At 44.1% G+C, this 16,026-nt stretch overlaps 1 pseudogene; it reads left to right on the top strand.

The window, feature by feature from the left end:
* Nucleotides 1-2,446: 2,446 nt before the first annotated feature.
* The window catches only part of LOC120408141, a 40,627-nt pseudogene continuing 27,047 nt past the window's right edge, over nucleotides 2,447-16,026 (top strand).

The following is a 16,026-nucleotide window of genomic DNA, read 5'->3' as shown; positions in this document are numbered from 1 at the left end:
GTGGCTGCAGCCAGTGCTGGGGCACTGGGCTCAGGACTTTCATGCCCCTCCCCACTCCTGCTGGCGCTCTGGGTGCCTGGGCTCAGGGCTTCTGCCCGGCCTCTGCAGCAGGGGCTCGGGGCTTCCCTTGCAGGTCCTTCTGGGGCTCAGGGGTCCATTTCTCTGGATGCCCCGAAAATGGTAGGAGCCGAGGTGCTCTCAAGTAGTAGGTAGGAGCTGAGGTGCTGCCAGCAGCAGGGACCCACCTGCACATCTGGGAACCTCCTCTAGCGTGAGAAAGGTTGCTGGCTGCTGCCCTTGGAGCCCAGGTCTGAAGGCAGCACACAAGTGAGGGTGGCAAAGCTGTGACCCCCCCACAACAGCCTCTGAACTCCCCCATTCTCCCAGTTTGGTCGGGACCCCCATGGTTACAATACCAGGAAATATCAGGTGGAAACATCTGAGATGGTGACGTCGGTCAATTTCAAGGCCAGAGGGTTTGTAAACTAGTCAAAGTGAGCCCTGAATTTGGTAGGGACCTGGCTATTATGGAGGCCCGAGCAGGTTTGCACTCCCAGTTCTCCTGAAAGGCCATGGAGAATTCCTGCTGCCTGAGGCCTGGTCCACACTAAAAAGGGGGTTCGAATTAGGGTACGCAAATTCAGCTACAGGAATAGCGTAGCTGAATTCGAAGTACCCTAATTCGAACTACTCACCCGTCCAGACGCGGCGGGGTCGAACTCCGTGGCTCCCCCGTCAACTCCACCACCGCCGTTTGCAGTGGTGGAGTACCGGAGTCGACTGCGGCGCTTCCGGAGTTCCAACTATTGCGTCTAGATCAGACGCGATAGTTCGAACTCCGTGAAGTCGAACTCACCGCGTCGACCCGCGCGGTGAGTATGGACCTGCCCTGAGAAACTTCCCAGAATAAGCTACCAGGACTGGGGGAGAAATGAAGGAAACCAACCAAAGCCTGAGCTAGGATGGAGAGCATTGATCCAAGCCGTGTTTGAACCCCTCCACCCCCACCTGCCTGCCCGCGGTGAAACGGACAGAGGGGCACTGATTTCTAGTCGTGAACTTGCTACAGACTGTGGGCTTCAGCACAAGCCGTACAGCCCATACTCTGAACTCTTGGATAAACAGCAAAGCTGGCTTTTCCGAAACCTTCCCCCCCCAGTGCTCTGCATCCACTTGGGATTGTGCCCCGCACAATCCCTGGGAAAGCCAGAGGGCCCTGCACCCCAACTCTGCAGTCAGCAGTGACTCTCAACCAGCATAAAACAGAAGGTTTATTAGTTGACAGGAAAACAGCGTAGAACAGAATTTAGCCCAGAAATCAGTGACTTTCAGCCAAATCCATCTTGGGGGAATCCCAGGCCAGACACCCTGGACTCCCCGTTCCAGTCCCCGCGAAGCAGAGTTCCCAGCTTCCAGTGACCCGACCTTAGACACCCCCGTTGCTCCTCCTCCTAGTCTTCGTTTCGCTTCCCAGGCAAAGTGTCACCTGGTCGCATCCCTCTCCTGGGTCTCAAGTTACAAAGGGCACCGGCCATAGCCTATGTGCAGGCAGCTGGAGCAGCCGTACCTGCCCCCAAGGGTTTCAGCCACAGTCGCACACCTTTATCCAACCACCTAGGCATTGGTGCAGCACACAGGGAAACTGAGGTACACACAGTATTCATGCAAAACAGTAAAACTCACAGAGGCTCAACAGTAAGACTCACAGAGGCTCACATACAACATAACAAGGGAAAATCTCCACTTTGTCACAGTCCCATTGTTGAGGGATTGCTGATACTCAGCCAGTTCTCTTTCCCAGTGACCCCAAAATAACCTAGTATATTGTCACCTTTCAATCATCTCATTTCTCACTCAGCCAGTGACTCAAATACAATACTGGTAAGAGGGTCATCACTTACCATCTGTACGTTATTAGAAAAAGAATAAAACTGGGTTTATAATTTTAAAAGGTTGGGTTTTTTTCCTCCTAAATACAGAATATTGTTCTATAAAATTCATTATTGAAGCAAAATACGTTTGGACACTATACTGCTCAAAGAGAAATGTCTGTTTTCCCCTCATGCTTACATGACCAAAAAATCTGCATGCTGCCTCTTTACAATCTCCAAATGTTTCACTTAATATTACTTGTGTCCATTTTAGAGGAAAGAATAGGACCTAAAGTTGGGGTAGGGATGTGCAAAAGCACCCAGCACCGGCCTAACTCTGTTTCTGTTGAAGTTATTGCTAAAACTTCCATTGAAGTCAATGGGAGAAGAGTGCATCAAACACAAAAGGCTTCTGAAAATCCCCTCCTTGTTGTCAGCAGCAGTTCTCTGTATCTTCCTCTAGGAGCAATCTAAATCTTTTGAACTTCTGACTAGTGACCACACAGAAACAATTACATCAGCTGTTTGCGTAGATAAGTTAACCTTTTCCCCACAACTTTCTCTCTGTGTGTCCTCTGAAATCTAGTTTGCGGCAGTTTTTCCTTGCCTACAGACTCTAAAGATACTACAGCATGTCAAGCAACACTTCAAAAAAAGAGAAGATATTTCTCTTTACCTCAGAGTCTGTTGCAGAAGGACATTCTGGTAAGTAAAAATGTCAAGTCTTTCCTTTTATCAGCTAGATGCATGGAAGGACATGATCTGCAACTTGATCTGGTTTGGTTTTCTGACCAAGTAGAGAGAAACAAGAACCAGCCACGGTGTATATTTAGTCATTTACAACAAATTTGCTCGGTTGGGAAAAGTTTGTCTTCTTTCTGTTTAGCATTCAGTAGAATTCATATAGGTTTGATCAAAATTGAATAGAATCTCATTTTCAAGACTTACAAGGGGAAAAAAAGCATTTTCTATGTGGTGTTCTTAGAAGACTAGAAGTTACTGAATTTCAGTTTAGCAATTGTCCAGTGCACCAGGACTTCTGAATTATTCAGTGAACTGGTGATGAGCAGCAATGCCCATTGGAGCTGTATTTCAGACACTCTGACTGAATGCCTCATGCTGATCCCCTTAAAACTAGTCTGTACTTGCCTTGAGCCATATAGGCTAATCCTAACCTCTTAGTAGGGCTCCAGTTGAAGGGCAAAATGTTGTCAGTACTTGCTGTTTATTAAGTTCAACTGCTTTTCACACAGCTCCCCGCCCCCATTTATCTGGAAGCCTTCTTAAGTGAGCTTGACTCATTAATGGGAGAGAGGCTCCTAGTGTTTATCAAGGCAGTCTGAGTCTTTAACAGGAGCCTTGGTCTCTTAGATTGGGAGTAAAGCAGCATTATATTTTTAAATGCTTGGATGAAAAAACTCAAAGCTAAAGTTGTGATAATACCATGAACGATATCTGCTGCCTTTTGTAACAGAATGTAAGGCAGGGTAGAATGTACTTTGTTGTGGGCAGGATTGGGTGAGCGAAAAGAAAAAAAAAGACTGAAGTAATTTGTGGGAAAACACTAAATTTCTCAACAGTTTGTCATAAATAGCATTTCAGCGATGTAAAGCAAGTGTTCCTTTTTTGTAGTAAAGGTTTTTAATACTTACGTTTAAGTGAGGGCTAGAAAGAGATTTGATGTCTATTATAACAGGGTTTAAAGTATTTTCTACATGGTTTAAGCAAGATTTGTTTTATTCTTTTTGTTGTAAAAATTGTCTGAATTCCATTAATATATTAACTGATTTTTTTTAATAGCATGGGGGAATCTGTCTCTCATGTGGGATTTGTGGGATCTAAGGGTTTTACAGATGGGAGCAGGATAAAAATGCAAGAAACAATGCGGGATCAGGTGGGAGTGGGTATTGCGGAGCAGGATGAGAGCAGGATTAAAAAAATAATGCCACACAGAGCTCTAGCCTGGAAAAGGGAGCCCTGGAAACCACCGGAGGGTGGCACCTTTATGTGGCAGGTGCTGTTTTTAGTGTGCAGTACATGCAAGTAGGGGGAACAGCTACAAAAGCACGTGGTTTATGGAGACTTCTAGTGGGGAGAAAGCCATGAAACACTGCTCCCTATAGTCTGCTTTCTCTCTTGGCTCTTCTCCTCCTGCATAAAGAGAGGAGAACATGAGGCCCCCAGAGCTTTCGGTGGCCTTGCTGTCTGTCTTGTTTCATTCCATAGCAATGTAGAATGCATCTTAGGATATCTAACATCCTGAAAGAACAAAGTCTGCTGCTAGCTAGAAAACATTCTTTCATCTCTTCAGATTAGAGGCAAATAATTCACTGAGTGAATTTCACCTTCACATACTGATGTCAGATAACATTTTCAAACTTGGTCATATCTTCATTAACTTCTTAGCGATTATCTCTTGTCCGCCAGCTCACCCTGGCTGATTGACTTATGTAACTGACAAAGGTTCTGATCCTACAAGTAAGTACACTAGCATGGAGGCTGAATAAGACTCTGAACAGGTGCCGAAGTCCATGCCCATGCACTTCCTTGCAGGAAATAGAAAACTGTAAGTTTTACAACTGACTAGCAAAGGAAAATAATTAGTCTTTGATCAATAGTCAGTCACACTTACTTGATTTTTCATGAGTATTTGCATTGTTAAAGCGTTAGCACAAGATCATTCATGGAAAGCAAATATGAAAAGATCAAAACACACTAGCACTGAAATTCACTTTCCTGTTGCAGCTACAGAATATGAACACTCAACCATAGAACTGTTCACTGAACTGAATTGTACTTGTACCTCATATGCACTAACATAACAAGCCTGTGAGTGCTGACTTAAAAATTATACACCAAAGCTTCACTATATTTATATGGCTCACAAATTCTTGGTGCCCTTCCTTTTCATTTTGGTCTGTTCTTAATTTGAACTTGAGTAATGGTGATAAGCATTAGGCCCAGATTTTTAAAGAGATTTAGATGCTTAAAGGTGCAGGTAGGTTCCTAATGAGATTTTTCAGAAGCATCAATAGACTTTGGGTGCCTAGGTGCTTTAGAGAAACCACACTGCTCATCTATCTGCGTGCTTAGACACCTAAATACCTTTAAAAAATCTGGCCCTATGTTTCTAGTAATTCAGATAAAACCAGAAGTAACATTAAAATGTCAAGTTGAGATTTTTTCAGCATAAATACATACTTCTTTGTTTGCATGGTACACCTCTACCCCGATATAACGCTGTCCTTGGGAGCCAAAAAATCTTACCGTGTTATAGGTGAAACCGCGTTATAAGGTGAAACTGCGTTATATTGAACTTGCTTTGATCTGCCGGAGCGCGCAGCCCTGCCCCCCCGGAGCGCTGCTTTACTGCGTTATATCCGAATTTGTGTTATATCGGGTTGCGTTATATCGGGGTAGAGGTGTACTCAGTTCAGATGCTTCCTGACTTTCAGGGTATGTCTACACTACAGGATTATTCCGATTTTACAGAAACCGTTTTTTAAAAACAGATTGTATAAAGTCGAGTGCACACGGCCACACTAAGCACATTAATTCGGTGGTGTGCGTCCATGTACCGAGGCTAGCGTCAATTTCCGGAGCGTTGCACTGTGGGTAGCTCCTCTTCGGGGAGGAGTACAGAAATTGGTTTTAAGAGCCCTTTATATCGATATAAAGGGCTTCATTGTGTGGGCGGGTGCAGGGTTAAATCAGTTTAACGCTGCTAAATTCGGTATAAACACGTAGTGTAGACCAGGCCTCAGTCTCTGGTGCAGTTGGGCTCACCCTCTGAATCTTAAGTCACTGCTTTACTGTCACAGAAAAAAATACTGTTGCTGTGCATAGGTGTTAGCTTTGCTCCAAATATTAGGGACACGTAAACCCTGGTTGCAATTAATTTCCTTAAATCCCTGCCCTGTTTGCAGATGAAGACAGGAAGAAAATAATGTTATCTTATGAATATTAAGTCCTGCTTACCTCAAAACCTGGTTATGATCACATCACAGCTTGTTTATCTTCTTTTCAAATTCCACATTTGCTTGCCTTAGAAGCGCTCTGAAAAGAGAAGAATTGTTTTTCACATTAAATGGAAGTTTGAAAATAAAATTTTCAACAAACTTAATTGGATCTGCTGACACACAGTACAGATTTTTGGATCTAATCTGTCTTTCCATATGCTCAATGCACTGCTCTAATAAATTACATATTTATAAACAATCGAGTATAGTATTTTTTTTAACGTTTTCTTCTAGTTCTGATCTAGTTACAGCTCACCTTTTTGTCCAGGTTATTTGTACAGTGATAATGCCTAAAAGTTAGTCTCCAGTAAGCATTGGACATCCTAGAGTATTAGACACTACAAAGTAAAATATAGTCCTTGTCCCAAAGCTTAGCTGCCATTTGATTCAATACCTTTTTCAGTGGTTGTGGCGTTTTCCCCTGAAACTAAGTTTTCAGACCATTTTAACACAAGGCTATTTCCCCTCCTGGTGACTCATTATAACTTGGGGGGCCTAAGGTACTGAGAGATGGCAGGGATGTGTCTGCTGTTGTGGATTGGAGCGGGAGGAAAAAGTAAAAGCATAAATCAATTTCTGTATATTTGGTTGCCAAACTTGTATCTAGGCAGGTACTTAAAAACTAGAACTCTAATTTCCATTGGGAAGGAAATTCTGTTTGTGCCTCTCCTTTACGGTGCCTGCCTGATGGTCTTAGTACATGCCATACTTCTGGAGATCATGTTTGTATTATGTTTTAAAAATATTTATTACAAGGAACAACTAAATAATATATTACTTTTTGTCTAGATAAAATGTGTGATCAGATCAGCGATGCTGTCCTTGATGCCCATATCAGAGTTGATCCAGATGCTAAGGTTGCTTGTGGTAAGTACTCTTTGCTGATTAAGAAAAAATAAATTTAAAAGAGTAAAATAAATAATACTCTACATTTGCATAGCTTTGCATTCAAGAATTTGTTTATTAGATAGCCAAAAAGCCACAAGTCCATAATCAAGAAAGAAGACAACTTTGGCTAAAAGTCCAAATGGGTTCAGTGTTAAGTGAAAGCAATAGTTACAAATAAAAAAAGGAATATATACCAAATGGAGAAGGGGGAAATAGCACTGATTATAAAATAGAAGTTCTGAAGTGTCTCAAGGAAGCTAAAAACACCAGAGAAAAATCCAAAGCTGGCAGGACTAAGGATAATAAAGAGTTGAAGTATATTGGGGGGGGGGGAGAGATGTGTTCAATAAATATTTCTGTTCTCTTTTTGTGATATACTTGTATCACATTAGGATGATGAAGTATTTTCCAGTCTGTTAGTAACTGAGAATGACATTAGACAACATCTGCTAGGGATAAATATTTTAAAATCAGCAGGCCCCGATAACTTGCACCTACAAGTCCTAAAAGAATTGGATGAGGAGATCCTTGACTTGATGGTGTTAATTCTTAATAAATCTTGGAATAGCAAGAAAATTACAGAAGACTGGAAGAGTACTAATGTGCCAGTGTTCAAAAAGGGGAAGCAGGATGTTCCAGGGTGTCCCAGGTTGATTACCCTGACATCACTCCTGGGGAAAATAATGGAAAAGCTGATACAGGAATCAGTGAACAGTTAAAGGATAGGAGTATAATTAGTGCTAGTCAATGTGGTTTTATGGAAAATAAGTCTTGTCAAACAAACCCGGTTTTATTCTTTGAGATTACAAGTTTGGTTGATAAAGGTAACTTTGTGGATATAATAAATGTAGTGGGTTTTTTATCAGACATTTGCCGTAGTGCTGCATGATATTCTGATTCAATGTTAGTATTATACAGTATCAATAGAGCATACATTATGTAGATTAAAAACTGGCTAACTGGCAGATCTCAAAGTAGTTGTCAAAGAGGAGTCTGTGAATGGGAGTGTTTCTTGTGAGGTTCTGCATCTGTTCTAGATGTGAGGCTATTCAAACTTTGAATCGGTGATCTAGAAGTAAATATAAAATCACTGCTGATAAAATTTGTAGGTAAACGAAGATTGACTAAGTGGTAAATAATAAGGAGGCCAGGATAGTCATACAGATTGATCTGGATCACTTGGTAAGCTGGGCCCATTCAAACATAATTTGTTTTAATACAGACAAATGCCAGGATATATATCTAGGACGAAGGAATGCAGGCCATACCTATAGAAGAGGGACTGTATCTTGGACGTCAGTGACTTTGAAAAGAATGCAGGGGTCATAGTATATTGCAAAATTGGAGAGAGTACAGAGAAGCCACAAAGCGAACTGAGGGCTGGAGAAAATGTCGAACAAACTTAAGGAACTCTATCTATTTTCAGAGGGGTAGCCGTGTTAGTCTGGTTCTGTAGAAGCAGCAAAGAATAAGGTGCCACAGGATTCTTTGCTGCTTCTATCTATTTTGCTCATCGGAAATAAGATTGAGATATGACTTGATTACAGTATATAAGTACCTTCATGGGGAGAAAATACCATGTACTACAGGGCTCTTTAATCTAGAAAAGAGCGGCAGAACAAGAACCAGTAGCTGAAAGCTGAAGCCAGACAAATTCAAATTAGAAATAAGGCACAGTGTTCTAACAGAGAGGGTAATTAACCACGAGAACAAACTACCAAGGGCAGTGGTGGATTCTCCATCTCTTGATGTCTTCAAATCAAGACTGGGTGCCCTTCCGGAAGATATACCTTAGTCAGGCACAAGTTACTGGGCTCACTATAGGGTAAATGGGTGAAATTTAATGGCCTGTGATGTTTAGGAGGTCAGACTAGATGATCTAATGGTCTCTTCTGGCCTTAAACTCTATGAATCTGTGCAGGATCTCAAAGCAGTGTATGCACACAAGTTAATCTTAACATCCCTGTTACACAGCTATTACTTTCATTTTACCAATCTGTTAAAGCTAGCTATATAGGTGAAAAGTTACTAGGTGAAAATGTAGTTTTGAAGGCCTCAGTTTCACTTTCCACGAAGTTTCTTTAACCAATTCTTTTTGCAAATGGGCTCTGAAATTATCTTCCAGCACCACCTTAATCTGAGACAGACATCTGCTTCATTAAAGTACTGCTGACACGGTGGTAGCAGTAAATCCAGACTGAAGATGCTGCCACAGATTGAAGGAGGATAGGTCAGGAGATGGAGTAGCTATTCTACTAATTTTTTCTGAGTTCAAGTGCAGCAAAATCTCACTTGAATCAGAATCATTTTAGGGCATCTCTTTAATCAGAAATCGGAGATGAGAATCACTGGAGTGTGCTGCTAATCTATAAACCTCTAGACAGCTAAGGCTTCCCAGTGAATCCAAGAGATACTGTCTGAAACTGAAGTTCACAAGACTCTCCTTGAGAGTCTGAAACATCTGTGTAGACAGCACCTCTGATACAATTGTGCAAAACCTCTGACATTTTGGGATTCACCAAGGCCACTAAGGTATTTGGTCACCATCTACCTTGAGTCTGGGAGTCATCCGCTGCCAGTTCTCCAGTGGCAACAAAGGGGGAGCGACCAGGGGCTGCTAACAGGGAGTTTCGCAAGGGAGTTCTCCAGGTGAAGGAGGAGCAAATAGAGCATCTGTGGGGTAAGTGACTGTCTGTAGTGTGTGTTTGTTTGTGTTTGGGGGTTACTTGCTGTGTGCTGAGCTTGTGTTTGTCAGTCTGTTTGTTTGTTTGGTTGTTTGAAGGACCGTGTGCTCTGGCTGGCAGTTGGAGGCAGGTTTGAAAGCTCGAAGCCTCTGGTAATTGGCTGAGCCTTAATCAGTGGGCGGGGCATTCACTCAGGCCAGGGCTTTATAAAGCCGCGCACAAGTGACCAGGGGCTGCTAACAGGGAGTTTTGCAAGGGAGTTTAGAAGGGGAGTGGGAAGGGAGTGGGAGTCCCTCGCCAGCCCTAAACCCCTTCCCTGTAGTCTCCCTAAAACCTATAAACCGAACCACATTTCAAAACCCCTTTCTGTAAACCACCCTTCCATTAACTAGGAGACAATGCAGGCAGAAGCTCAGCAGCAGAGTGGGGGCTATCCAGTTTATTGCACTGAGTGTTGCATGTATGATTACCTGCCCTGTGGGTGGGTGACGTATGTGTGCAGTCGGTGCAAGGAGCTCCTGGCCCTCAGAGACCATGTACGGGCTTTGGAGGCCAGGGTGGCGGAACTGGAGGAGCTGAGAGAGGCAGAGAGGTATGTTGATGAGGCTTTCCGGGACACTGTAGAATTGTCCCACCTCCGCTCAGACAGCCCCTGTGCTGTTGAAGAGGAAGAATGGCCCAGGGAAGCAGAGCAGTCAATGGGAGCAGAGGGAAACCTTCCCGTAGCTGGGACCCTCCTTCCAGATGGTGCAGGGGTTGCCTCTCGCACTGAGGTTGCCTCTCCGGGGGAGGGAACTCCAGTTTCTAGGAAAAGGCAGGTGTTAGTAATGGGAGATTCGATCATTAGAAACATAGATAGCTGGGTTTGTGATGACCAGGAGAACCGTATGGTGACTTGCCTGCCTGGTGCGAAGGTTGCGGATCTCTCGAGGCATCTAGACAGACTTATGTGTAGTGCTGGGGAGGAGCCGGTGGTTGTGGTACATGTAGATACCAATGACATAGGGAAGGGTAGGAGAGATGTCCTGGAAGCCAAATTTAGGCTGCTAGGGAAGAGACTGAAATCCAGGACCTCTATGGTGGCATTCTCAGAAATGCTCCCAGTTCCACGCGCAGGGCCAGGTAGGCAGGCGGAGCTTCAGAGTCTCAATGCGTGGATGAGATGATGGTGTAGAAAGGAGGGGTTCACGTTCATTAGGAACTGGGGAAACTTCTGGGATGGGAGGAGCCTATACAGGAGAGATGGGCTCCACCTAAACCAAAGTGGAACCAGACTGCTGGCACTAAACCTTAAAAAGGTTGTAGAGCAGTTTTTAAACTAGGAGATGGGGGAAAGCCGACTGCTGCAGAGGAGCGTGTGGATCGGACACAGACTTTTCTTAGGGGAGAGTCTGATGATAGAGAATCTCCAGGTTATAGTCAGGAGCAGAGGATTGAAGAGTATAATGTAAGGGCCAGATCAGATGATAAAGTCACATAAAAAAGAATCTGGCACATCAGAAAAAGGCAGGCTAATAAACAGGGACAAGTTTTTAAAGTGCTTGTACACAAATGCCAGAAGTCTAAATAATAAGATGGGTGAACTAGAGTGCCTTGTGATAAAGGAGGATATAGATATAATAGGTATCACAGAAACCTGGTGGACTGAGAGCAATCAATGGGACACAATCATTCCGGGGTACAAAATATATTGGAAGGACAGAACAGGTCGTGCAGGGGGAGGAGTGGCACTATATGTGAAAGAAAGTGTAGATTCAAATGAAGTAAAAATCTTAAGCGAATCCACATGTTCCATAGAATCTCTATGGATAGAAATTTCATGCTCTAGTAAAGATATAACATTAGGGATCTATTATCGACCACCTGACCAGGACAGTAATAGTGATGATGAAATGCTAAGGGAAATTAGAGAGGCTATCAAAATTAAGAACCCAATAATAGTGGGAGATTTCAATTATCCTCATATTGACTGGGAACATTTCACTTCAGGACGAAATGCAGAGATAAAATTTCTCAATACTTTAAATGACTGCTTCATGGAGCAGCTGGTACGGGAACCCACAAGGGGAGAGGCAACTCTAGATTTAATCCTGAGTGGAGCGCAGGAGCTGGTCCAAGAGGTAATTATAGCAGGACCGCTTGCAAATAGTGACCATAATACAATAGCATTCAACATCCCTGTGGTGGGAAGAACACCTCAACTGCCCAACACTGTGGCATTTAATTTCAAAAGGGGGAACTATACAAAAATGAGGGGGTTAGTTAGACAAAAGTTAAAAGGTACAGTGACTAAAATGAAATCTCTGGAAGTTGCATGGGCCCTTTTTAAAGACACCATAACAGAGGCCCAACTTCAATGTATACCCCAAATTAAGAAAAACAGTAAAAGAACTAAAAAAGAGCCACCGTGGCTTAACAACCATGTAAAAGAAGCAGTGAGAGATAAAAAGACTTCCTTTAAAAAGTGGAAGTCAAATCCTAGTGAGGCAAATAGAAAGGAGCACAAACACTGCCAACTTAAGTGCAAGAGTGTAATAAGAAAAGCCAAAGAGGAGTTTGAAGAACGGCTAGCCAAAAACTCCAAAGGTAATAACAAAATGTTTTTTAAGTACATCAGAAGCAGGAAGCCTGCTAAACAACCAGTGGGGCCCCTTGACGATCGAAATACAAAAGGAGCGCTTAAAGACGATAAAGTCATTGCGGAGAAACTAAATGGATTCTTTGCTTCAGTCTTCACGGCTGAGGATGTTAGGGAGATTCCCAAACCTGAGCTGGCTTTTGTAGGTGACAAATCTGAGGAACTGTCACAGATTGAAGTGTCACTAGAGGAGGTCTTGGAATTAATTGATAAACTCAACATTAACAAGTCACCGGGACCAGATGGCATTCACCCAAGAGTTCTGAAAGAACTCAAATGTGAAGTTGCGGAACTATTAACTAAGGTTTGTAACCTGTCCTTTAAATCGGCTTCGGTACCCAATGACTGGAAGTTAGCTAATGTAACGCCAATATTTTAAAAGGGCTCTAGAGGTGATCCTGGCAATTACAGACCGGTAAGTCTAACGTCGGTACCAGGCAAATTAGTCGAAACAATAGTTAAGAATAAAATTGTCAGACACATAGAAAAACATAAACTGTTGAGCAATAGTCAACATGGTTTCTGTAAAGGGAAATCATGTCTTACTAATCTATTAGAGTCAACAAACATGTGGACAAGGGGGATCCGGTGGACGTAGTGTACTTAGATTTCCAGAAAGCCTTTGACAGGGTCCCTCACCAAAGGCTCTTACATAAATTAAGCTGTCATGGGATAAAAGGGAAGGTCCTTTCATGGATTGAAAACTGGTTAAAGGACAGGCAACAAAGGGTAGGAATTAATGGTAAATTCTCAGAATGGAGAGGGGTAACTAGTGGTGTTCCCCAAGGGTCAGACCTAGGACCAATCCTATTCAATTTATTCATAAATGATCTGGAGAAAGGGGTAAACAGTGAGGTGGCAAAGTTTGCAGATGATACTAAACTACTCAAGATAGTTAAGACCAAAGCAGATTGTGAAGAACTTCAAAAAGATCTCACAAAACTAAGTGATTGGGCAACAAAATGGCAAATGAAATTTAATGTGGATAAGTGTAAAGTAATGCACATTGGAAAAAATAACCCCAACTATACATACAACATGATGGGGGCTAATTTAGCTACAATGAGTCAGGAAAAAGATCTTGGCGTCATCGTGGATAGTTCTCTGAAGATGTCCACGCAGTGTGCAGAGGCGGTCTAAAAAGCTAACAGGATGTTAGGAATCATTAAAAAGGGGATAGAGAATAAGACTGAGAATATATTATTGCCCTTATATAAATCCATGGGACGCCCACATCTCGAATACTGTGTACAGATGTGGTCTCCTCACCTCAAAAAAGATATTCTAGCACTAGAAAAGGTTCAGAAAAGGGCAACTAAAATGATTAGGGGGTTAGAGAGGGTCCCATACGAGGAAAGATTAAAGAGGCTAGGACTCTTCAGCTTGGAAAAGAGAAGACTAAGGGGGGATATGATAGAGGTATATAAAATCATGAGTGATGTTGAGAAAGTGGATAAGGAAAAGTTATTTACTTATTCCCATAATACAAGAACTAGGGGTCACCAAATGAAATCAATAGGCAGCAAGTTTAAAACAAATAAAAGGAAGTTCTTCTTCACGCAGCGCACAGTCAACTTGTGGAACTCCTTACCTGAGGAGGTTGTGAAGGCTAGGACTATAACAATGTTTAAAAGGGGACTGGATCAATTCATGGTGGCTAAGTCCATAAATGGCTATTAGCTAGGATGGGTAAGAATGGTGTCCCTAGCCTCTGTTCGTCAGAGGATGGAGATGGATGGCAGGAGAGAGATCACTTGATCATTGCCTGTTAGGTTCACTCCCTCTGGGGCACCTGGCGTTGGCCACTGTCGGTAGACAGATACTGGGCTAGATGGATCTTTGGTCTGAGCCGGTACGGCCGTTCTTATGTTCTTATGTTCTTATGAGGTGACCCACACTCAAACGGGCAGCATGCAACCATCACGAGCCATTGACCAGCAGGGGAATTGTAAAGAACAGATTTACAGTTCTGTAAAAGACAGTTGCACAAGCACCACACAATGGGGATTGCTCAACTCTATGACTCAGCTAGACCCATCAGGACATGTCTGGGCCAGTATCTTTCCTGGGACATGAATTGAGTGTATAAAATAAGGGACAGTGACATCATGAGATAACTGCTCTCCTCCCCAACCTAAACTGAAGGCAACAATAATGATGGGAAGACAAAGACTTCAAACAGAGGGTATGTCTACACTACGAGATTATTTCGAATCAACTTAAGTCGAATTTGTGGAATCGACCTTATGAAGTCGAATTTGTGTATCCACACTAAATACACTAATTCGACTGTGTGAGTCCACAGTAACGGGGCCAGCATCGACTTTGGAAGCGGTGCACTGTGGGAAGCTATCCCACAGTTCTCGCACTCCCCGCTGCCCATTGGAATTCTGGGATTTCCCCCCAATGCATGCTGGGGAAAAAATGTGTCGAGGGTGGTTTTGGGTAACTGTCATCATTGAACCGTCAATCACGCCCTCCCTCCCTGAAAGCGCCTGCGGGCAATCTGTTCGTGCACTTTTCTGCTCAGTGACAGCGCGGGCACCACAGCACTGCGAGCATGGAGCCCGCTGCAGTTATGGCCGTTGTCAACTCCTCGCACCTTATTGTCCACCTCTTCCACAGTCAGCTGCTGAGAAATCGGGCTACTTTTCAATGGTGCTGCGAGCACTGGTGGACCATGGGGGACGTTTTACCAACATCAACGTCGGGTGGCCGGGCAAGGTTCATGACGCGCGTGTTTTCAGGAACTCTGGTCTGTTTAGACACCTGCAGGAAGGTAGTTTCTTCCCGGACCACAAAATAACTCTTGGGGATGTGGAGATGCCTATAGTGATCCTCGGGGACCCAGCCTACCCGCTAATGCCCTGGCTCGTGAAGCTCTGTGCAGGCGCCTTGCACAGCAACAAGGAACTCTTCAAGTACCAGCGAGCAGCGAGCAGCGTGACCTGTGACTGTTCAGTTTCTTTACAGAGAAGCTGAACCTGCCCCTGTTTCTTTACCAAGTTACTGTTGACTAGCATCTGCAGTTACATACCCCGTCCACCCCGCTTCCCCCACTTCCAACACATGTTTAAAAATAAAACACATGTTCCACTGTGACTTTACAAAGGTTTCTTTATTGATGACTTTGCGTTAAAGGGTTGAAACTGGGACACAGACTGTGCTGGATAGGGTGTGCGGTGATGTAAAGACCGCCTCTAAACTCGAGGAATGACAGGCTCCTGCTCCCAGAGCGGTCCGCAGTGCCGGACTGGTTGTTTCAACGGAATCTGCCATCCCTCCTTTTTGGGACTCTGTGTGCGGGGGCTATGTGGCCTTGCGGCGGGGGAGGACGGATACAGATTCCTCTGCTGCGTGGCTCTGTGGTCCAGGACAGGGACCATTGCATGAGATCTGTAACCCCCCTCCCCTGCTACAAAGTCACGTACCCCCCCACCCACACAGAACCTGCAAACCACCTCCCAGACCTCCCAGGGTGCCTACTGACTGCACTGTGTGTGTGACCTGCTGCTGATCCTGCCCCCGTCTCTGTACCCTGCTAAAGGTGACTGTCCTATGCAATACCCTACCCCCTTCCCCACCCCCCCACCCCACCCTTCAAACACAGCGTTGTGTAAAAAAGCATGACGGAAACAGTAATTAACAGCAAAGTATTTTTAATAATTAACCAGACAGTCAGGGGATGAAACTGGGATTGGGGCCTGGGTGAGTCAGGAAGGGAAGGAATTCTCAAAAATTAGGGTATGAGAGCTTTTGGGTACTTGAGCACTCTGCTGGGGTGCAGTGACTGTTTTCACGGCCCCTGGCCCCACTCCTTCTGGTTACTTTGGGTGACGGGAGGTATGAGACTTTGTGGCGGGGGAGGGCGGTTGCAGATACACTGCGGGGGGGGCTCTGTCCTCCTGGCTGCGGTCCTGCAGAAC

This window comes from Mauremys reevesii, linkage group 6, assembly GCF_016161935.1.
Source record: "Mauremys reevesii isolate NIE-2019 linkage group 6, ASM1616193v1, whole genome shotgun sequence".
Lineage (NCBI taxonomy): Eukaryota > Metazoa > Chordata > Testudines > Geoemydidae > Mauremys > Mauremys reevesii.
The sequence above is the reverse complement of the archived record's forward strand: the minus strand, read 5'-3'. Positions and strand labels throughout refer to the sequence as shown.